Here is a 24,468-nt window from a genome sequence, read left to right as displayed (position 1 = left end):
CACATTTTTGCAAATCAGCTAAAATTACAAAATATATGTAATCCACTCACGAGTGACGTGGTATAAACAAAAAAGAAAAAAAAAAGGGTCTTCTTCCCAGTTCAATGTTTTCCCTCATTGTAACCATGTCTCTTTACACACACACACACCCTAACCCTCACCTCTCGATCTCTCTCTCTTTCTCCCACCCTCTCCAATTCTTTTTTTATTTTTTCCTTCTTTCATTTTTTTAATTCTTATATAGATCTAAGTCTTAAATTTTTCAAAAAAGCTCTACTTTTATGATCAAAATTCGTTATTGTTTTTTATAATTATGATGAAGGATTATTAGTGGGAAGAAAATGAAGGCAATGGGTGGAAGATTTTGATGCAATCAAAATGAAAGGGAACGAATTTTTTAGCTTAGGTACACAACAATGGTATACTAGCTATGCCAATGAAAGGGATAAGGTTCAGTGGAGAAGAATAAAGAGGTGGGGGAGAGTTTATTAGAAGAGGTGGCGATGCGCCACTGGTGAAAGGGTAAACGGGATTGAAGAAGAAGAAGGGGGTGGGGGTGGGGTGGGTTAATTCAAAATAAGTTTTATTTTTTAAAAATTCTTTTTGAATTATCTAAATGGAGGTTTTATTTTGTTCAAAATCAGAGTATTGCTATGCTTTTATAAGATTTTTTCAAATTAATGTGGTGGTCATTTGATGAATGGTAGTGGAAGGTGGAAGGAGAAAGATGGAAGAAGAAGAAAGGAAAAAAAATCACAAAAAAATGTTTTTCAGACGCTCAAAATGAGTGCAATACACGCACTCTGCCAACTCAGCAAAAAGTGTCAAAATAACACAGCAAAACATGACATGAGGTGTCTAAAATGAATAAAGCCTAATTAAAGTATCTAAGTAAAAGTCAATGTCAACTTTAAAGAGGCACCAATTAATTTAAATATAGTTATCATCAAATACGATATACAATAATCCTTTATCATAATTATCACAACTAGTCATTGCCATAAACACTCACTGCCACCTTTATCTATCATCAATATTTATTATAATTCTATCACCAAATCATCACTAGTCATTATTATCATCAAATGCTATTACTGATCAATGTATTAGCCTTAATCCCCCCCCCCCTCCCTCCAAAATAAAATAAAATAAATTATTAGCCATCAATATTAGTCTTTAGGGGTGTGCATTCGTTTTTTCGGTTTGGTTTTGTGTTATTTGGTTTTAGTTTTTCGATTTTTGATTTTGAAAAAGTGTAATCCAATTCAAATATAAAAAAAATGATTTTTTTCGATTCGGCTATTCGGCTATGTCAATAATTAATAGCATAATCAATGTTATATTTGCATGCGTAAAAATAAAAATTGCATATAATGAGAAGTAATAATGTTGAATTTCTTAAATATACTTTCTAAAATAAGCCACGAGTAAAACTTTAAAACACAATACTTAATGAAATAAGAATGGTCAGCGACTCGTGCCTGTATATACTAATACGGTAAATTACTAATACTTTAATAAAAATCATCTAACTAAAAAAGAGGAATAAAAGTGGTTAATTATAACTTTAATTCTTAACTTAAATATTATATATGCAATTAGTAATATATATATATAACACATATAAAATAATTCAGTTTTTATTTTTCTAAATTCGAAACCAAACCAAAAACCTAAAAAAAGTAAATTTTTAATCCGAAATCAAACTAAAAAAACAAAACAAATTAAAATTCGATTTAATTTGATTTGGTTTTTATTTTACCTAACTGCGATTACAAATCATCTAATAATTCCCCCCACCCCCACCCCCTACCCCCCCAAAAAACATTTTTGATTGATATAACATTAAAGTAGTTAGTATTTTGTTCGACTTTTGTATTTATTGAAGTAGTTTATTAATTAAAAATAAGTTTTATCATTCAAATATTAAAAGAAATAAGTGCATGTTTATTTTTTAGTTAACTTAATGTAATATCTTAATAAATATTTTCACAACCCATCTTTTGATATTGAAATGTTTATTTAGCATCTTAATCGAACAAAGTGAACATCTATCTAATTTTGGGATCATTATATAAATCATTTAGATAGATTACGAAGGATATATATAAAATTGAGGAGCATATCATGCCATTTTCCAAATTAATACATGTTTTATTAACTAAAAAAATTATTTTATTCCCACGTGTATTAACTAGTCTGAAAACTATAAGTAACACCCACATGTCATAGAGGCACCACCTGCGCATTTTACAATTCCCCTGAGATGCAGAGCAGGAGTGGAATAGAGAATCTTAAGAATCAAGATACTATACTCAATGGCAATGCAACGTCTTGCATGTTGTTGGTGATTCATTGGTTCCTTATACCATTGATAAAACTGCCTAGAGGGTGCCACAGTTCTCTAACAGGTTGATAAGAAGTTTATTCCGATTGTGGCGGACACAGCACTTACTATAATTGATCAGGACTATTCTGCCCTCTGCATAGTCCATTATGGCCATTCTTGGTTTCTCATGAATTCCTTATAATGCATTTATGTTAGATTATAGTTTCTCATAAAGATGGTTTGGTTGGAGTCAGTACAAATATAAATCAGCATAAACTTCCGCATAAATAGTATAATATTTTTTGGTTGTGTAAGAAAAAGTAATATCCACATAACTATGTAGCACTCAGTTATTTGCATTATATAGTCAAGGATTATGATCTTTTGTTTGATTCTAGCATTTATCTTCATTGGACATTATGCTAATTGAAATGTGCTACAGCATGCTGATGATGAACGAATTTATTTGAAAGAACTGCGTGAGAAGGTAATGATTGTCTAAAAACTCACTGACTTGTTAAGTCAACTTGGAGTTTGTAACAACAACAACATATCCAGTGAAATCGCACAAGTACTTGGAGTCTGTAACTTACTGAATTGACAAACAAGGACCACTTCTTATCTTGACTCCGAGCAAGAATTGGTACGTTGATTTTGGTAACAGGTAATATTGAATTTGAATCTTGTGGGGCTCTTTATAATAGGCAACATTGTTTTGAGTCCTTCACTATGCTTTCGAAGGTCATGCCTAAAATTTGTTATCAATTACTACACAATTAGGCTGACCAAATTCAAAGCTGGGGTTGGACCTGCAACATTCATTCACAATCTTCAAGATCATTTACCAGGTAAGTTACTGTCTTTGTTTAGAATTTCATTACACAAGCAGTCTGCAGAACTTAATAAAATTGCCACTAACCAGGATCCATTGCACTTTTTGCAACATTCATTACAAGTGAACCTAACTCTAAACATGAAGTTGTAAGTTATGATTGAAGCAGGAACTTAAATCTGATTCACAAGCAACTAACATCTGTCACACTTCTTGCGGTAACATTCTCTAATACTTGTCTGTGTCATATTATTCATTCAGATGGTTAAGTACATGTAAACCATTTGCAAATCAGTCTTGGTATTATAGTATTGATTGTAGTTGTTTATACAGGATTTAGAAAGTCACGTTAACTATCAAGAAATGAGAATCGAGATTAGGAATTATTGAGAATAAAGCTAAGCTGAGTAGTATAAATACACACAGGCTGAGAAAGATTGCTCACGAACATTGTTAAGCCTTTTACTATACTTTATAGCTTATTCTTTTCAACATTCATATTTCTCCCTCTGAATGATATATGCCTGTCTAAATGTGGAAAACAAAGCCTGACAGGCACTTCTTCTCTGGCTAGTTATTCATTCTGAGGTATCAATAACAGTTTATATCAGTTCTGTACTCCATCTTGTTGAAAGCAAGAAGGATTTTTGAGAGTTGAAGCCTTTCAAGTGTCATTTCTGCGCGTTGTCTCTTCAGGTCCATTTTATGTTTTAATTCCGTTGATTATAGCTAGTGAATTATGAATTGTAACTTTTAAGGGAAAAGCATTTTTGTTCTAATACCATCAGTAACAAAACAATGCTAGATGTTATCTATTTTAGAATTATAATGCCTCGAAACTTGAATAGCTTCCAAATTATTTTGAAGCATCATTCATGTTTTAGGAAATACTCCATTAGCTAACAAGATTCTCTTGAACGTGTTTCATAAGAAAATGATTATTTTCGTGATAATACAGGTTCCGTGTATTTTGTGTGTTAATTTAACTTATGTGGATTTGTTAGAATTTATTCAACAGGTTAGTCCATCGACAACTAACTAGTGCTCATATTTTACTCCATTTAACTCTAATCTTTCTCATGGTTTCTTGCTTAATTTATTTGCAACCCACAGATTGCTGATACAGATGGATTTTGAATAGAGTACCCTCGTCAGTGATCTGGTTGGTTCTAAATAACAAGCGTTGCAGGAGTATGTTAATATTTAATTCATGAATTTGGAGCTACTTGATGCTCTCTTGCCTCCACCCACCCCACGTAAGAAAAAGAGAGAGAACAGGGAATTGGAACCAAATGTGATTTAAGATATTTTTTTGTACTTGTCTTTGTTTTCATTTGTGTTGGAACAATAACTCTCATATTGATAGTGCTAAATACCTACATAATATATTTAAATTATATATTACTCCCTCTATTCCATATTAATTAAATTTATAAAGTAATACACACATATTACGAAAAGCAATCAATGACAAAATTTGAATCATATTTTTTTTTATTATTCTTTTGTTTAATACGCCTCACAAAGATGATTAAATGTTAAATCATAAATATAAATAATTCCTTATTGGAGTATAGTTTTATAAGTAGTGTAGTTTAACTCTTAGAAAATTACAAAACGTCATTAATGCAAAGGGTAAATATGAAAAAAGATTCAAACATTTCTCTTGAATTTCGAACAATTCAACTATTTTGAATAATGAAAAAATTCTAAAATTTAATTAATATGAAATAGAGGGAGTACCTTGTTATTTCGATAATAAGTTTCATATTTCAGTAGATTGTGTGATATTAATGGCTTAAGCACTCAATGGGTTTGGATGACTTCATTTGTGGGTGTTAAGATCAAAAGTCTATAAGAAAACAATCTATGCTAAGGTCACTAAACAATCACTTAATAGAAAAGAGAGTGACCGAATAATGACAATTAGGAAGTGTGCTTTCGTGATTGAATGCTAGTTAAAATGGACGTCATACTAAAGTTGTAAAATTATTAACATTTAAGTTAAATAAAATAGTATTAAATATTTTGAAAGTTTAAAATGAGATTATGGTCGTTAGAAATAGATGTATAGATCAATTACGAATTCAAAATAGAGTTACTTGAGCTAAATTCTATATTTAACTTTAAAGAAATCAATTTTATATGAATAAAATAATAATTTATAATTTCATAACTTAGAATTAAAATTTCAAACCATAATTTGAATCTACCTATGAAAATTGCACCAATTAAATAAATTGAGTTATATACGATGATAACAAATTTCACATTATCAATGAAATAGACTCCTTTTATTTTAAAAAATAAATAAGTACTTCAATAAAAAAAATATTAAAAATTTTCTTTTCCGCGTGTATACACATTTTTTTTCCGCGTGTATTAACTAATTCGAAAACTATAAAAGAGACACCTATACGCTTATCATATTTCGTATTTTAGAACTCACAACCATCATATTTCGGAAGCCCGCTTATCATATACGCATCTCAGATTGCTCCGATGAAAACCCTAAACCCTGCTTAAGTCTTTCGCTGATCTGTCTTGTTGGCTTTTTGAAGTTACATACATTGGGTATTCTTCCCTAAATCAATTTTCCCGGCGATCAAGTAATGTTACTGTTCTTCCCATCCATTAAATAACTCGTTGAAGTAACATCGTTATTCTTGGACCTCGTTGAACCCTAAATCAGATTATCTTGGAATTCGAGACCTTGATATTGTCAGATTAACTTGGAATTCTTGCATGCATTCTTTTTAAGAAAAACAATCAAGAAGTAGTAGTTATTCTTAAATGCATATTTTAAGGAAATCAAAGTTTTCAAGAATATATCAAGAATCTTCTAAAGAAAATTATGTTGTTATCCTCCCAATGTGTGTTAAGGATGTTCGAGAATTTGTTTTTACTTTTTTAGGGAGATGGGGGTCAATTCGGTGAGAGTATCACAAGGGTTGCTGAGGAGTTGGTTTTCAACAGCCTCGATGCTGGTTCCACCAAGGTGTACTAATTTACCCTTTCAATGTCTCAATACTCCGGTAATGAATGGAAAGTTGTGGAAACAATTTAACTTTTTTTTGGTAGTTCAATTATAAAAAGTTGTGATTTGTTGTATTTTGAATGAAGACACTCAATTGGACAGACTTTCGTAAATGCCCTAGTGGCCATTTTCCTTGATATGGTCTAGACTTTTTGATTTGGATTGTTTCTTAAAATTGAAAATTGTGCCATGTAAGAGAATGGGGAATTATATGTTTTCTGATTATGTTAATGTTTTGAGGATTGATAGAGGTGTGCTGCTGAGAATATGGCAAGTCGTGCTTGTATGCAGATTTAATCGCCTAGACTAGTCGCACAAAAGGCAGTGACCGGTGAGGCTCTTCAATGAATTCTATGTTCCTTTGTTTGCTACTTCTGATGACGAGGTCATATCCTTTATATGAAAATTGATATACCTTTTCTCCTCTTAGTATGATGTTCCATTCGTATATCACAACTCTATTTCTTTTTCCATGAGATTTTAGGACTATTCTTTTTATGTTTGTTATTCTTATAAGTAGTGTACTCCTAGTTTGAACTTTACCCACTTTCCACCAGGTATATGTTGCTATAGACAGTGGGACCTGCTATGTTAAGGTGGATGACAGTGGTAAGTATTAGTTTCTTTGACATTGATCTAATGCATTTTGATCTTTTGATTATTTATTCTAGTTGAAGTTGAGCTGGAACATACATATTGGTGCTTAGGTGCTTTTAGCCCATCTTATGGAGACAGTACATGTGCCTGTTTCTTTCTTCTTCTGTTATGCTTCCTTTTTGTTTGGCCATTTTAACTATGGTTTCGTATGCTTCCTTTACACCAGCGACATCAAATATGGCCATTCAGATGATATGCATGCTTTCCCCGCAAGCTTTGGCTTCAAAGGGGAGAGGCTCTGAGCTATATTTCTGACATTTCTTTGTTGGAAATTGTTACTAAAACTCACTGGAGGCCAAATGAATATCGTAAGGTTTTGAAGGTAAAGTTCTTTTGAGATTCAGCTGGTAGTATCCATTAGGATAGGTGTGAAATTACTTACTTGGTCTTTGTTCTTGCCATTGTTTACAGGATGGCAAGTGTTCGTACCTTGGAATTGATGATTGTAGACAAGATGTTGGTACAACAGGTCATTCTGTATAAGCCAGCCTACCCGACACATGAGTTGACTCTTGTTTGCTAATAAGAAAATTTGTTGGCATTTTTCTTTTTGCATTCATTGTTCGTGATGTATTTTACAACCAATCAGTTAGAAGGAAGCAAATGCATTCCTAGTACTTCTTGTTTTCTCACAATTCAAACAAATGAAAAATATTGATTTACATACTTTATTTCTAAATCTGAACTCTGTGGTCTCGCATTCTCTGAAAGAGTCTCTGCTAAGAATTCCCCCCAGTGTCTCCTTCAAAATTGTTAATATTGAAAGGCCCGTCTCTGTTATTCCAGCTAACTCAGGATATTTCCTTTCTGGCTTCTTAGATTTTGTTCATCTGCATGCAGTGAGGATGACCTGCTTTGCACACGTGCTCAATTTATTATTTTACTTCATCACCTGAAGTTGTACTTTCTTTTGAAGGATGTGGTATCTCACGAGATGGACTGGTGCTGATGGGAGAAAGATATGGTAATCGTTTTGCAAAATGCTGGACTGACATAATCTTTTTTTTTCTTGATGCCGCTGTACATAATTTATTTTTCCTGACAACTAGGATGTATTTATTTTGCCTGACCACTAGGATGTTCATAACTTGGATGGTTGTTGTAGTTTATAGGATTGCATGCATTAGTCAACTAATAGCTGTTTGACCATTTGTGTTCGTTAGCGATTAGCAGCGAAGTCGATCTCAGATATATCCACTGTTTTGTTGAACCTAAACTGCCCAAGATCTTTATATGATTTGACTTTGGAGCCTTCAATGACCTCTGTGGAATTCAAGGTGAGATTTTTTGTTGGTATTTATTATTTAATTGTTTTGGGGTTGGGAAACAAGTGTGAGTCTTTGGATTTATTTTTGTAGAATTGAGTTTGTGTTAGGACTTCTTTGTGAGAATTTTGTTGGGGTTGTTTCCTGTAAAAAATATTCCAAAGCACGTAATCATTTTTTGAAACGTTAATGTGGGTGAAATAAATAGGTTAAAACTGGCTAAACGTCATTATTTATTACTATAATCGTATTGGAATTCAAAGTAATAAAAAAGATCCCCTGACCAGCAAGGCCCTTGTGTCACAGCTGTTCCGGGGGCCGGAGAGAAAACTAATCTTCCGGTTGTTATGGGAGAACAATGCAAAACCACGTTTCTAGCTTCTTTTGGATGCAAAACCAAACAGGCCAATGTTAACAAGGACATTTCATACATATTTGTTTAACTGAGTGGAGTGTTGTATTTCTTATCACAATGTGTTTGCTGCTTCTTAGACTGACAATTCTTCTAGTTTGAACTTAGTCTCCTGATTTTCGCTTACACTATCATTCCTGACCTGACGGATTTAGAGTTACAACGTCAAGTTTACCTGAATTCAGTATATCCAACGCAGAGTACAAATTTACATATAATAATACATTTCTTAGAACCTTAGAAGTTGAATTCATAAAGTTTTAAATCTTGAATTCGCCTCATTAAACACTAACAATAAGCATTTCAAGAGCGCAAAGGGTTTTAGCTACATATTAAACTTTCTCCCAAGTCAAACTTTGGCGATCTATCAAAAAGAATGGAGAAAATATAATACATGTTATTTGCGTGTTCCCCGATATGCAGGAACGATTTAGAGGATAAGGTACAAGAACATGACAAAAATGAGACTACAGCTGATTAACATGTAAAAAAACTCGAGCATGTGTATGAAGCTGCTGCTTTGTTTGATGGGTGAGAATGTTTTACAATCAATCGTCGTATGAGAGCCAGTAGTCATCATCACTGTCATATTTTTAACGGCTACACCTTTACCTTTGTTGTTACTTTTGCCAGTAGGTGTAGTAGAATCAGGTGTTGAACCATTCTTCACAGCAGGTGCTGAACTATCCTCCGTCGCCTTGTATAATAGTACTGGTCTCTTTTGGGGTTTAGTGGTTCTTTCATTAGTGATTTCATCTAATTTGCCTTTTAGATCAGTGACCTTTAGCCAAATACATTCTTCACTTGAGTTTAGCTCATCATTGTTCACAGTTACCTTGTCAATACAGATGATGTCAAGATTTTACAAGTTGTGCTTAGCTACATATTCCTCCTATCCTTTTCCTCCAAGATATTATCCCTCCTTCTCACAAAAGGCAGTGACCGGTGAGGCTCTTCAATGAATTCTTATGTTCCTTTGTTTGCTACTTCTGATGACGAAGGCATATGCTTTATATGAAAATTGATGCTATTTTTTCTCCTCTTAGTATGATGCTCCATTCTAGTATCATCATTTTTTTTCTCCAAATGAATATTCTTATGACACAACTCTTATTTCTTTTTTCCATGAGATTTACTTCCTTATATGTTTGTTATTCTTATAAGTTGTGTACTCCTAGTTTGAACTTTAATCCATTTTCCACTTTCCACCAGGTATCTGTTGTTGCTATAGGCATTGGGACCTGCTATGTTAAGGTGGATGGCAATGGTAAGTATTAGTTTCTTTGACATTGATCTAATGCATTTTGATGTGCAGAAAGTTCTGCTCAATTTTATTATTTTACTTCATGACCTGAAGTTGTACTTTCTTTTGAAGGATCTGGCGTCTCACGAGATGGACTGGTGCTGATAGGAAAAAGATATGGTAATCTTTTTTTGCAAAATGTTGGATAGTGGGAGCACATGTAATCAGAGGACTGTTTTTGGTTTCTCTTAGTTTCGACTGCAGACCGTGGACTAGATCAAACTTGAGAACTGTTGCACTTTTAAGGATTACTGTATTTTCTTTCAACTGATTACATTGTCTTATTATGTAGACATTTTTCTATGAACTGGAAAGGAAGCTATTGACTTCAATGCCATGCTATTTGTTAGAAATGCTGCTCATCACCAGCTCAGAATTTCCACTTTGTTTGACTTATCACCACAAAGGAGTAGGTGTGGTTCTTGTTTGTCTATTAGAACATGTCACTTGTTCTTTTTTTCTCTCCATGTTTTAATATGCAATCAAATTGCCAGAAATGATGTGCAGAATTATATCCCTTTGTTGTGGCTCCATTTATACTGATTGTCTTAATCTGATAAAGTTATTTTGTTGTGTTTTTCAAGAATCTCTTATGGTGACTGGTTGGTTCTTAATGTTACTTGTAGGTGGCGCCCCATCCTTCTCTTTATTGAGGATACTGTCGCGATTCTCAGTACTGAAAGGAACTCTGCCGGTGAGAGCGATTGTACTCAACATTTTTATGCAACATCATTTAGTATTCATTGTATTTGATGTTATTTTTACATGTGGCTTTGTCCACTTCACATTCCTTTCCCTGTAGGCTGTAGCCACCCACCTGCCTCCCTAAAAGAGAGGGTGGGGGGACCGAAACAAATTATTGAAGGTTGGTAAGTGAAAGAGAGAGTTACTTATGCATCAGATGGTGCAAAGTATTTCACTATTATGCCATCGTGTAGTTTTATCACCTTCTTTTCTCTTAAGCTACTTTGGGAAAACATTGATAAGAGTATAGTTGTTGAAGTATCCTCCTCATCTATTACTATCCCATTCCTTGCTCCTGTTTTCAGATATACCTGTGAATTATAAGATCCGGAAAAAGAGGTACAGGGCCCAGAGTTGCAAACCGACACTTGGAACTTCCTTCCCCGCAGCCAAAGAAACTGACTGGAGAGTGCACTGTCAGAGAGAGATTCGATCTGCACAGAATATTCTGTGGGGAAGTGCTTCTAAATTGCATGATCCTGAGTCCAGATTCCTCTTTCAGATCGAAAGTTCAAGTCGGTTAATTGATTGCTCTCTTGCTCATTGCACAGTCGGTGTGAACTGGAAATCCAGAAACTCCGTGCACCCCCTTTCATCTAATTTTTTACCTACAGAGGATGATTTCCTGGATAACAAATTCAGTGCTTCAGCTAGCTCCAGTTATAAATAAGACTGCCTGTTAGGTTCCGGATGGGAGGAGTCTTAAACAGTTGTAGATGGCAGATCAACAGAGGATGCCTCATTTAGGGAGTCTGTTGAACTTGATAGCAGTTCAAATGCGATGCATGAGAGAAGGAAACCATTTATGCGGAGCTGTTCTATAGAATCCTGATACATGATGGATCATCTTTTTATAGTGATGAAGATATTTAAGTTTGAAAAAAAGTAAATACAGAACTAAACAAAATCGCCTTGAAGATGATTATAGTGTTGAATTTCAAGTAGCTGATGATGTTAATCTGGTCTTAAATCATAGGTCTCCTAGAGGCAAGGAAATATATTTTGAGAAGTTCTCCAAGTGCAAAAAGTCTTCATTAACCAAGGACATTCTAGATGAATACGATCATCCTATGGACTTCTTTAAACAGACTGCTGAAAATTATGGTTCTGGCCTCCCATCTGTTGGTCCAGAAACGTGACCACCAGGTCCTTTTGCTCGGGACCAGGTTTCAAGATGTTAATCCTTACATTGCTGAAAGTGGGATTGAAACTTCTGTTAAAGATGAAGCTGGTGTCACGTATAATTTTGGAAACATGGAACATAATCTCTTGGTTCCTGCCATAAATAATATGGGAAAAGAGGACTTCTTGTTCCCAAATCGTGCAAAGTTTGATCTCGATTTTAGGCTTGTTCTAAAGAGGATATGGGCAGTATAGGGGCACTTGATGCGTGGGACATTTATAGTTCAAGTCCTTCTGAATTCTATTATGACGGAGATGATTTGTCACATTTACATTCTCATGGTGAAGAAAATTCTAATAATTATATGACACCACGAGCTATGCTCTCCTTTAGGGTGGATGGGAACTCGGGTAAATGGATTGATGCTGGAAATCAAGGTAAAACTGATGACCTTATAAGGAAGAAGAAGAGTAGAAGAAGTCATTCAGCTCCTCCATTTTACCAAGGCAATAAGATGTTATTTTCCACGGGCGAGTCTTCAAGAACGGCAGCAGGAAATAATATATTAGGACTCTTCATGATGTGCCACTCATGCCAGGTAATTTGTCCTTTAGTGCTTGTTTGTATTAATAACCAATGATGACTGAAAATATGTGCAACTAATTAATGTTCTTTTCCATCATTCAGAAACTAGAGCTGTAAGGAGACTGCAGCATTCTTCAGAAGCTATCTGTTCAGAACTTCCACAGCAGTCATCCCATCAATGTTATCAGGCTTTCCACCCCAAGTTGTGGTGACGGTGTATTCTCTGATGAAAGTTCATGTTATCAACTTTCTTGGAAGGGTTAGGTTTCTTTCTGATATTATCTCAATCAAATATGTTAGTAACTCACACGACTTGATGTTTCTTCTCTCTTCAGGCCAAGTGTGAAAATGAAACTAGTTGAGATCTGGAATAACAGATTACAAGCTAAAGGGGAGTGCACAAGTACACGTGATGGGGAGTCAAAAAAAGGCAAACCATTCCTGCCATTTGTTCCTAACCTGAAAGTTGAATTCTTTTGGTGCATGTTTCCGTTAATTAGCTTCATTTCTTTCACCCACTTTTCAAGATTATCTTAGACTGCATTCTTTTTAATCATGAAAGCATTAGAGATTACCATGTCTCTTTCTAAGTTTCCAAGGCTGCAGTCTCTTTCAAATTCCATCTTGTTATAGAATTGTCATGCCTGACATTTTTTTATTCAAAATTTCAGAATTTGCTCCAACAAAAACTCAAAGTTTCTTAATGCTAGGGACAGAATGGTGGGACTTCCGTCCAGAGATCATAGTTGAGTACCTTAGCTATATCTCATATGTTTTTTACGACTTCTCTATCTAGTTAAGATGACGAATTTTACCCCTTCCAGTATGAGATGCAGAGCTGAACTGGAACGGAGAATCTTAAGAATCAGGATACTAAACTCAATGTCACTGCAGCGTCTTGCATTTTGTTGGTGATTCATTGGTTCCTGATATCATTGGTAAAAACTGCCTGGAGGGTGCCAAAGTTCTGCAACAGGTTGATAAGAAGTTTATTCCGATTGTGGTGGGCACAAAACTTGCTATAATTGATCAGGACTATTCTGGCCTCTGCATAGTCCATTATGCCATTCCTGGTTTCTCATGAATTCCTTATAATGCATTTATTTTAGACAATTGTTTCTCATAGGGATGGTTTGGTTGGACTCAGTAGCAAACATAAATCTCAGCATAAACTTTCGCATAAATAGTATAGCATTTGCTGGCTGCGTAAGAAAAAGTAATATCCGCATAAGTCATAACTATGTAGCACTCAGTTATCCGCATAAGAAAAAATACGCTCGACATAACTAATGCTGCATTTTGTTGGCGGTATTTATCTGTTCATTTTTAATATCCTTATGACTTATGCAAGAATCTATGTATTACTTTATGCGGGATAGAGTATGGAATAAAAACATATTTGTCAACAATGCATGGATTCGTGTTTAAAGGCAAAAATTCTCTTTAATGTAGATAGTCCCTGCATAGCATAACTCATTTATTATTCACCGCGTTAGGATCCCTACATTATTATTTACCGCATAACAGTTTTTACATTATAATCACTGCATAAACATTCCCTGTATGACTAATACTTTAACCAAATAATGTCTTACTCTTTTGTAGTGCAATTTTGTGATATCACTGAAGAGAAGGAGAGTGATATAGGGTGCTTTATATTTTGTTCCATCACTTTGTGACCGTCTGGTGGAGTATATTGTTATGTAGAAACTGAGGCCCATGTCAAAATAAATGTGCATCTCTTTTTTCATAGTCGAGGATTATGATATTTTGTTTGATTCTAGCATTTATCTTTGTTAAGCATTACACTCATTGTCATGTTCTACAGCATGCTGCAGATGAGTGAATTCATTTTGAAGAACTGCGTGAGAAGGTAGTGATTGTGTAAAAACTCATTGATGTGTCATTTCAACGTGGAGTCTGTAACTTAGTGAATTATCAGGTCCTATCTGGACAAAAGAAGACAACAACCTATCTTGTTTACGAGCAAGAATTGATACATTTATGGTCATCTAATGTGAAATAGATTTGCCTTGTGCCGCTTGGCTTGCGGGGAAGACTTAGAAACTCCTTATAATAGGTAACATTGATTTTTGAGTCTTTGACCATACTATGCTGACCAAATTCAAAACTGGGGTTGGATCTGCAATATTCATTCTCGAGCTTCAAGATCATTTATCATGTAAGTTACAGATCTTTGTTTTGATTTTCATCACAACCAATCTATGGAACTTGATAAAATTGCCATTTACCTGAAATTCCATTCCACTATATTTTGCAATATTCATTGAAATTGAACCTAACTCTAGCATGAAGTTATATGTTTTGGATAAAGCAGGAACTTAAATCTGATTCACAAGCAAGCAACATCTGTCACACTTTTTGCGGTAACATTCTATAATACTTGTCTCTGTCATATTATACATTCAAAAAGTTAAGTACATGTAAACCATTTTCAAATCAGTCTTATAAGGGAAAGGTAATATAGTACTGATTGTAGTTGTTAATACATGATTAGGAGGTGACATCAACTATTAGGAAATAAGAATTGGGATTAGCAATTATTGGGAATAAAGCTACACTGTATAGTAAATACACAAGGGCTGGGAGAGATTGCTCATCTACATTCCCGAACCTTTTACTACACTTTTTATTCTCTCTACGATCCCGTTCCTCCCTCTGAAGGATATATGCCTGTGTAAGTGTGGAAAACAAAGCATGACAAGCACTTCTTTTCAGTCTAGTTATTCCATTCTGAGGTATCGATACCGCAGTTTATATCAGTTCTGTGCTCCATCTTGTTGAAATCAAGAAGGATTTTTGAGGGTTTAAGGCTTTCAAGTGTCATTTGTGCACATTGTCTCTTAAGGTCCATTTTATGTTTTAATTGGGTTGATTATTATAGCAAATGTATTATGAATTTTTACTTCTAAGGGAATTTTTTAGTTCTAATACCATCAATAACAAGACAATGCTAGAGGTTGTCTCTTTTTGAATTATGAGGCCTTGAAATTGAATGGCTTCCAACTTATTTTAGAAAACTATTCACGACGTCATTCATGTTTTAGGAAATACTCTACTAGCTAACAAGATTCTTTTGCACGTGTTTCATAAGAAAATGGTTGTTTTCTTGATGATACAGGTTCCATGTTGGGCATTATTCTAACTGATTTATAAGTCTATTTGTGATCCATTGCAGGTTTCTTCTGTAGTTGATCTTAATACATTTTCCTTCTTTAAGTAGCATGGAGGGACCATTTTCATCGTGCAAGCTTGAGTTCTTATCTAACACAAGCTTGAGTTCTTATCTAACACAATTAATTGAATTTATATTTAAGTGATTTCTCTTAAGAATTATTTTATGCCTGTTTGAGTTATTCAACCCCTGAATTTTTATTATTTATTTTTTACTTTTAATGCTTATGGATATACTATAATCTTTGGTGTTAATTCGATTTTATTGCGCATAGATTTTTTTACGGTATCCAATCTAGGGACATGTCTTAGAGTTCATGAAAGAAGAGCCTCAGATCTCATTTATAATTATTTTAGCTGTTAATTTAAGAGTAGATAATTGTATGAAGCAATCAAAGTAATGGAGGTTTCAGTCCAAACTTAAGATGTGAGTTTATCTTTGTTTATTTTATGTATTTAGACATCTCTTTGTGCAGTTTCGTAATCATGGCCGTGATAACTTATTATACAATTGTTTGATTTGGTTGCATCTATATCGACTTTGTGGTGTATTTGGAAGTATGTTTTATTTATTCATTATTGAGTGTTGACGATGTTTTTTCATGTCTACTCTATGAACATAGTGCCTTTTTCGAGTTTTTCATGTATGGTCTATGAATATAGTGCCCTTTTTGTACTCCGTATGTTTTAGGATTATGAACATCTGCAACTTTTTAATTAATCTATATCTATCTATTTATTTATATTTATATTATATTATTTTAGAAGTATGAACTCTCTAAATTTTTGAAATGCAAGGGGTGTTAGCGGTCTTTTTTGCCTCGCCTGCTACTGGGAAGAGAGAGCCGCTGTCATTCTTCGCTTCGTTCGAGAATCAACTGCACATGCAACGAGAATAGAAGCGAGTCGCTTCCGGCCTGTCTTGATTATAAATTACTATAATACGCTCAATTGAAGATACTTTGTTTAAAAGTATAAAACTTCTAACCTAATAGGTAAATTACCCAAATATCCCTCTTATTAACCCAAATTTAAAACGTAAATTACCCGAGTACTCTTCTTATTAACCTAAATAACTTATTTAATAAAATACAAAAATCTAAATAGACATGTTGAATGCGTTGTCTGTTTTGACAAAGCATTGTTTCTTTATCTGTTAAACCGAAGAGTTGCCCCCCATTAATTATTTCTCCTCGTATATAAAATCCTACTATAGCTCCTTTCTTAGGTGGGAATAGAAATTCTTGAATCGGAAAAGGATTGTCGATTATTGAAATTACTGCGATAAGCTTGTTATTGTGGTGGGTTCTGACGGGTGTTTTTTTTTTTTTACTTTCTATTGATTTTCTAATTAAATTTATTGTTGAATTGTAAGTAAGTTCAAACAATTTTTTGTGAATAGTTTATAATCTATTAGAGAGGGAGAAAATTCGAGTTTAAATCCTTAGACAGTCACATAAAGCAAATATACTCATTCAATAAAAAATATTATTGTGCTCTTAGATTGATATGTGATGACTTTTGGCCTTCCTGCTCATATTATTAAAAGTGAGTTATTTTTCATTCTTTGTATTCTCGGTACAATATACATATTATTAACAACAGCATGACTAAATTTAAATTATTCATTTTGCAATGGTATATATAGAATAATTATTTATTTTGTTAAATTGAATCATTTGTCAAGATTCACAACAAGTTTATTATATGAAGGTCATGGTAACGTAAATAGTCGTAGAGTTTTAAGAAGCATGCAACTTGTCCATGGATTAGAGGTGGTAATATGTAAGATGATCACTCAATTAATTAAGGGCACTTATTTTAAAAGGTCATTCAATTATTGGTATTTCACCAAGGAAGTCACCAATCAGATTAAATAATTTTTCATTAAATTTTGTCGATATGAAAATTTATTTTAAGCTAATTTTTTAGGACATAAAAAGATATAAAAAAGTTTACTGACCCTCCCAACTTGACATGAACTTAGAAAATTATATGGTCGAATATATTTATCAAGACCCTTTTATTTTAGAGAATTTTACGTCATAAGTTGGTATTCATTGTCTCCGTATGGAGTAAATTCTTAACATGTTTAAGCTAATGGCTAACTTTACAAGTTACAACTAGTCCCTCTATTCACTTTTCATGTGTACTATTTTAAAAGTATATTTTTCTTTTTACTTGTCATTTTTTTACATAGCAGATAATATTATTTTTGATGTTTTACCCATTGCATTAACTAGTAACTATCTATTTCTTAAACTATTTTTTATTACATAATATTAAACATCAATTAATAAAAATAGTATAGTAAAATAGTCATATTAATTTTTATTTTTTTTAATAAATGTAATAATTCAAACGCGACAAGTAAAGATTAAAAAAAAAAAATTAACAAAATGGCCATTAATGACGACGTACCTTCATTTGATGATGATCTAGAACTTTAGTTATCACTATATCAATCTCTTTCTATATTTATTTGGACTCAAATTAGTCATATATGCGATGGTGTCTGGGAAACTATAAAAGAGACGCCATCGCATCTTAGAACTCACCACCATTATATTACGGAAGCACGCTTATCATATACGCACCAGCGCATCTTAGAGTACGCCATCGGATTGCTGATCTTAACTGCCCCAGTGACGATGTCCGATGAAAATCCTAAACCCTGCTTAAGTCTGTCTTCCGCTGATCTGTCTGCAGTTTTCCAGAAAGAACTTGTTGGCTTTATGAAGTTACATACATTGGGTATTCTTCCCTAAATCAATTTTCCCGGCGATCAAGTTATGCTACTGTTCTGCCCATCCATTAAAAAAGAAAGAAGGAAATTTCGAGAACTCGTTGAAGTTGCATGGGTATTCTTGGAACTCGTTGAACCCTAAATCAGATTATCTTGGAATTCGAGACCTTGATATTGTCAGATTAACTTGGAATTCTTGCATGCATTCTTTTTAAGAAAAAAAATCAAGAAGTTGTAGTTATTCTTAAATGCATATTTTAAGGAAATCAAAGTTTTCAAGAATATATCAAGAATCTTCTAAAGAAAATTATGTTGTTATTCTCCCAATGGGTGTTAAGGATGTTCAAGAATTTGTTTTTACTTTTTTAGGGAGATGGGGTCAATTTGGTGAGGGTATCACAAGGGTTGTTGAGGAGTTGGTTTTCAACAGCCTCATACTGGTTCCACCAAGGTGTACTAATTTACCCTTTCAATGTTTCAATACTCTTAATGATTTTACTAGGTAATGAATGGAAAGTTGTGGGAGTTGTTCTTGAAGGCCTTACTCGAACAATTTTTTTTTTTTGGCCATTTTCCTTGATATGGTCTAGACTTTTTGATTTGGATTGTTTCTTAAAAGTTGAAATTTGTGCCATGTAAGAGAATGGGGAATTATATGTTTTCTGATTATGTTAATGTTTTGAGGATTGATAGAGGTGTGCTGCTGAGAATATGGCAAGTCGTGCTTGTATGCAGATTTAATCGCCTAGACTAGTCGCACAAAAGGCAGTGACCGGTGAGGCGCCTCAATGAATTCTTATGTTCCTTTGTTTGCTACTTCTGATGACAAGGTCATATCCTTTATATGAAAATTGATATACCTTTTCTCCTCTTGGTATGATGTTCCATTCGTATATCACAACTCTATTTCTTTTTTCCATGAGATTTATAGGACTGTTACAATAGATCCTTGTGGTCAGGCTCTTCCTCGGACCCTGCGCATAGCGGGAGCCTTAGTGCACCGGGCTACCCTTTTATTCTTATACCCACTTTCCACCAGGTATATGTTGCTATAGGCAGTGGGGACCTGCTATGTTAAGGTGGATGACAATTGTAAGTATTAGTTACTTTGACATTGATCTAATGCATTTTGATGTGCCGAAAGTTCTGCTCAGTTTATTATTTTACTTCATCATCTGAAGTTGTACTTTCTTTTGAAGGATTTGGTGTTTCATGGGATGGACTGGTGCTGATGGGAGAAATATATGGTAATCTTTTTGCAAAGTGTTGTACTGACATCACCTTTTCTATCGTATTGATGCTGCTGTACATAATTTTTTGCCTGATGACTATGATGTTCATAAGTTGGAATGATTGTTGTAGTCTATAGGATTGCATGCATTATTAAACGCCCTCAGTGGCCATTTTCCTTTACATGGTCTAGACTTTTTGACTTTGATTGTATCTTAAAAATTGAAAATTGTGCCATATAAGAGAATGGGGAATTATGGTTCATCTTTTCTGATTTGTTAATGTTTTGAGGATCAGTAAAGGTGGGCTGCTGAGAACATCATAGTTAAGTGACTAACGATGGCAAGTCGTGCTTTCATGCAGTTTTAATCGTTTAGACTAATTGCACCTGCAAATTTTTATGTTGCTTGCACAAAAGGCAAGACCAGTGAGGCTCTTCAATGAATTCTTATGTTCCTTTGTTTTCTACTTCTGATGACGTGGGCATATGCTTTATATGAACATTGATACTATTTTTTCTCCTCTTTGTGTACCATATGTAGGTTAAGAGAGGAGTGGTTTGACTTATCGCCACAAAAAAGGAAAAAAAGGGCGGGGTGTGTTGTTCTTCTCTTTATTGAGGATACTGTCGTGAATCTGGACTGAAAGTAACTCTGCCGGTGAGAGCAATTGAGATATCAGAATTTTTATGCAACATCACTTAGGATTCATTTTGTTTGATGTTATATGACATAGTGTAGTTTTATCGCTTTCTTTTCTCTTTGGAATATCGTTGTTGAAGTATCCTCCTCATCTATTGCTATCCCTCATCTATTGCTATTCCATTCCGTGCTCCTCTTTTCAGAAGTGAATTATGAGATCAAGAAAAAGAGGTGCAGGGCCCAGTGTTGCAAAGCTGCACTTCAGCTTCCTTCCCCGCAGCCAAAGAAACTGACCGGAGAGTGCACTGTCAGGAGAGACATTCGATCTTCGCAGAATAACCTGTGGGGAAGTGCTTCCGAATAGCGTGATCCTGAGTCCAGATTCCTCTGGATTGAAAGTTCAAGTCGGTCGATTGGTCGATCTCTTGCTCATTGCACAGTTGGTGTAAACTGGAAATCCAGAAGCTCTGCGCAACATCTTTTATTCAATGCCAGGTAATTTTTCCTTGAGTGCTTGTTTTTATTAATAATCAACGATGTCAGAAAATGTGTGCAACTAATTAATGTTCTTTTCCACCTTGCAGAAACTAGAGCTGTAAGGAGACTGCAGCATTCTTCAAAAGCTATCTGCTCAGAGCTTCCACAGCAATTGTCCCATCAGCGTGATCAATCTTCCACCCCAAGTTGTGGTGACGGTGTATTCTCTGATGAAAGGTAAAGTTATCAAATTTCATGGGAGGATTAAATCACTTTCTTATGTTATCTCAACCAAATATGTTAGTAACTCACACGACCTGATGTTTCTCTCTTCAGGTCAAGTGTGAAGATGAAACTTGTTAACATCTGGAATAGCAAGTTACAAGCTCTACGGGAGTGCACATGTACATTGATTTTCTGGTGCTTCATTTGCAATAAAATACTTTCTTTACCTGTACCGCCGCCTCAAAAGAAAAAGGGGGGTGGGGAGGGAGGTGATTTGTAGTTTCTGGTGCTTCTTTTGCAATAAAATGCTTTCATGTACATTGATTTTCTTGCATACATTCTTATAAAGAAAAAACCCAAGAACTTGTTGGCGTGCATTCTCTTTAAGAAAAATTCAAGAACTTGTTTGCTTTTGAAGAAATTGTAGTTTTTAAGTCATGGAACATATCATGGATATCCAAGAAGTCTTTAAAAATATATAAATTATGTTGTCATTCTCGCAGCCTATGTTAAGGATGTTCAAGAATTTGTTTTTACCTTTTTTAGGGAAATGGAGAGCATCAAGCGATTACCTGAGGCTATTTGGTGTTCAATTCGATCAGAGGTTATCTTGTTGTTGAGGAGTTGGTTTTCAACAGCCTTGATGTTGGTGCCACCAAGGTGTACTAATTTACCCTTTCAAAGTTTCAATACTCTTTATGACTTTACTAGGTATTGAATGGAAAGATGTGGAGTCATTCTTGAAGGCCCCACTCGCACAACTCTAAAAAAATTAAGTAGTTTAATTATAAGAAGTTGTGATTTGTAGTATTTTGAATGAAGTCACTCAATTGGACAGAGTTGATACAAGAGTTGACTGCTGTTTAGCTTATAAGGAAATTTCTTGGGATTTTTCTGGTTACAGTTATTGTTCCTGATGTATTTTACAACCAACCCGTTCGAAAGAAGCAAATGCACTTCAAGTACTTCTAGTTTTCTCACAATTCAAACAAATGAAAAATACTGATTTACATACTTTACTTATAAAGCTGTACTCTGACCTGACTGATCTTTTGGTTTTCATATATAATCTGGAAGCCCAAAGAAGGTCTTGCATTCTCTGAAAGAGTCTCTGCTAAGAATCGCTCTTGTGCATCCCAGTATCTCCTTCAAAATTTTAGATATTGAAAGGTCCGGTCTATCTTTGTCGCACCAGCTAACTTAAGGATATTTTCTGTCTGGTTTCTTAGATTTTGTTCATTGCATGCAGTGAGGATGACCTGCTTTGCACACGTGCTTCTCCTTCTCCGTTGCCGCTATTGTGCAGTGAGTTTGGGATTTATCTGAGTTCCCTTAATGAATTGAATGCAAGTGATGGTTCATTCAAGTTCTCAGGACACATTTCAGGTTCTGATGTTTACACAGTGAAGGTATACATGCCTAAATTGATGGATAAGAGATGTGATAAGTTATCTTTTCTACTCTCTGTTTCCCTACCAACCACTGTTTAATTTGCCGGTCCTTCAATATTTCTGTATCCACTTTTTTCTGTATATTTTCCTGACCAAAGAAAAATGGAAAACTAATCTTTGGTTAACATTTTCTATATTGGATGCTTGTTTTTTTACGGTTTTTTCGTTTTCCTTGATCTTCATAATGCAGATATCAATTCTAGATTTGTTTCCAAAGACCAAAACATAAATTTCTTAACAACATAGCGCTGAGTTTTGCCAATGCGTCTCACATTGAGCAGCTCACATAAATCCACTGTTTTGTTGAACCTAAACTACCCAAGATCTTTATATGATTCGACTTTTGAAGCTATTGACTTCAATACCATGTTATTTAGTAAAAGTGCTGGTCATCCCCTGCCCAGAATTTCTACTATGTGTACCATATATAGGTTAAGAGAGGAGTGGTTTGACTTATCGCCACAAAAAAAAAGGGGGGTGGAATTGGGGAGGCGTGGGTCTTGTTTGTCAATTAGAACATGTCACTTTGTTCATTTTTGTTCCAAGTTAATGTGCAGCATTTAACTCCCTTTATTGGCACCATTGATACTGATTGTGTTAATCTGATAAAGCTATTTTGATGTGTTTTTCAAGAATCTCTTGTGGTGACTAGTTGTTTCTTAATTGTACTTGTAGGATTGGTGCCCCATCCTTCTCTTTATTGAGGATACTGTCGCAAATGTCTGGACTGGAAGTGACTCTGTCGGTGAGAGCATGTACTCGACATTTTTATGCAACATCACTTAGTATTCAGATCCGGAGAATGGGAAACGCTCTAAGATTCCCGTATGGTAATTGCTGCAAACCTTCAACAGACTCTGATTCCCTCGGCCATCATCCCGGCATTTCTGCTTTAGCACACGCTCTCTACAACTTTGAAATCACCTCCCAGGTTCCTCAAGGACTGAGTAAGCATGTTGTATCATCCAAGAAGGCGCAAGCGAACTGGTATAAGAAACTTTCAGATGCATGGAGAGAAACAAAAGCCTCCCCCTAAAAAAACCGAAGAAGCTTCAAGGCTTGTCATTCAGATGCATCAGAAAGCAGACGTTGAGGGGTTACTGGCTTTCTATGGTCTACCTCATCCTCACACCCTAGTAGAACTAACTAGTGATGGTGCTCCTCCATCACACCAACAAGGACTCAAGTTTGAATTGCACACTCTCCCTGTGGATGCGAAGGCTGTGGCATACGGAGATACAGTAACTGTATATGTTAGTACAACAGATCCTAGAGAGTCATCGTATCTCCCAAGAGAAGTGCAAGCTTGCGGGTATTCAAAGATCAAAAGCACGGGCTCAGAAGTATCATGCAAAAGCAGATCAACTGCACAAACAGATCATTGATTCAAGATACAGGGCGATACCAGTGAACCATGAGGAAATTCTCGCTCGAAAATATAGGATCAGATTAAGGAATGAAGAAAAAATCAGGGGGATAGATGCACCAGAAAGTGCAATGCCATATGGTAAAGAGGCCAAGGAAGAACAGACTAAAGTTCTCCAGGGTCAGAGTTTAAGGGTCTTAGTTTTTGACGAGGATCGTTATGGCCGCTGTGTAGGGGATATATACTGCAATGGCATATTTGCACAGTGATGTTGAAGAAGGGCTTGGCCTGGCACTATAACGCATATGACAAGCGTCCAGAGTTAGAAAAGTGGGAGAAAGAAGCTCGAGCAAAACGAAATATTAAAAAAAAACTTAGGATTCATTGTATTTGGTATTATCTGTACATGTGGCTTTGTCCACTCCACATTCCCTTCCCTGTAGGCTGTAGCCACCCACCTGCCTCCCTAAAATGAGGGGGGGGGGGGGGGAGGGAAACAAATTGTGGAGGGTTGGCATCAGATGGTTCAAAGCATTTCAGTGTTATGCCATCGTGTAGTTTATCACTTTCTTTTCTCTTAAGCTACTTTTGAAAAACCTAGATAGAATAATGTTTCGTCTAATGTTTTACCTACAGAGGATCCCTGCCATAAATAATTTGGAATAAGAGGATTGCAAATTTGATCTGAATTTTTATGCTCTTTCTAGATAGGATATGGCCAGTATAGGGGGACTTGATCCGTAGGATGTTTATGGCTCAGGTCCTTATGAATTCTATTATGATGGATATGATTTGACACAGATTCATTCTCATGGTGAAGAGAATCTTAAGAATTATTTGATACTATTTG

At 34.9% G+C, this 24,468-nt stretch overlaps 2 long non-coding RNA genes and 2 pseudogenes across 5 annotated transcripts; all 4 read left to right on the top strand.

Moving 5' to 3' along the window:
* The first annotated feature begins 5,608 nt into the window (after positions 1 to 5,608).
* On the top strand, positions 5,609 to 7,765 carry LOC129872368 (uncharacterized). 2 transcript variants are annotated; one of them, XR_008762557.1, is made up of 7 exons: positions 5,609 to 5,770; positions 6,076 to 6,159; positions 6,448 to 6,529; positions 6,756 to 6,807; positions 7,022 to 7,177; positions 7,267 to 7,324; positions 7,696 to 7,765. It is a non-coding gene; the product is annotated as an uncharacterized LOC129872368 (long non-coding RNA). The 2 variants fall into 2 exon arrangements; XR_008762556.1 differs by lacking the exon at positions 7,696 to 7,765 and having other exon boundaries at positions 7,267 to 7,685.
* Positions 7,766 to 7,995: 230 nt separating this feature from the next.
* On the top strand, positions 7,996 to 12,551 carry LOC129872756 (uncharacterized; annotated as a pseudogene).
* Positions 12,552 to 12,956: 405 nt separating this feature from the next.
* LOC129872369 (uncharacterized) lies at positions 12,957 to 15,967 on the top strand. Of its 3 annotated transcripts, none has more exons than XR_008762560.1 (5): positions 12,963 to 13,032; positions 13,112 to 13,263; positions 14,116 to 14,469; positions 14,626 to 14,674; positions 15,487 to 15,967. It is a non-coding gene; the product is annotated as an uncharacterized LOC129872369 (long non-coding RNA). The 3 variants fall into 3 exon arrangements; XR_008762559.1 differs by having other exon boundaries at positions 13,112 to 13,290; XR_008762558.1 differs by having other exon boundaries at positions 12,957 to 13,032; positions 13,112 to 14,469.
* Positions 15,968 to 17,965: 1,998 nt separating this feature from the next.
* On the top strand, positions 17,966 to 24,413 carry LOC129872365 (staphylococcal-like nuclease CAN2; annotated as a pseudogene).
* The last annotated feature ends 55 nt before the right edge of the window (positions 24,414 to 24,468 follow it).

This window comes from Solanum dulcamara, chromosome 11, assembly GCF_947179165.1.
Source record: "Solanum dulcamara chromosome 11, daSolDulc1.2, whole genome shotgun sequence".
Classification (NCBI taxonomy): domain Eukaryota; kingdom Viridiplantae; phylum Streptophyta; class Magnoliopsida; order Solanales; family Solanaceae; genus Solanum; species Solanum dulcamara.
The sequence above is the reverse complement of the archived record's forward strand: the minus strand, read 5'-3'. Positions and strand labels throughout refer to the sequence as shown.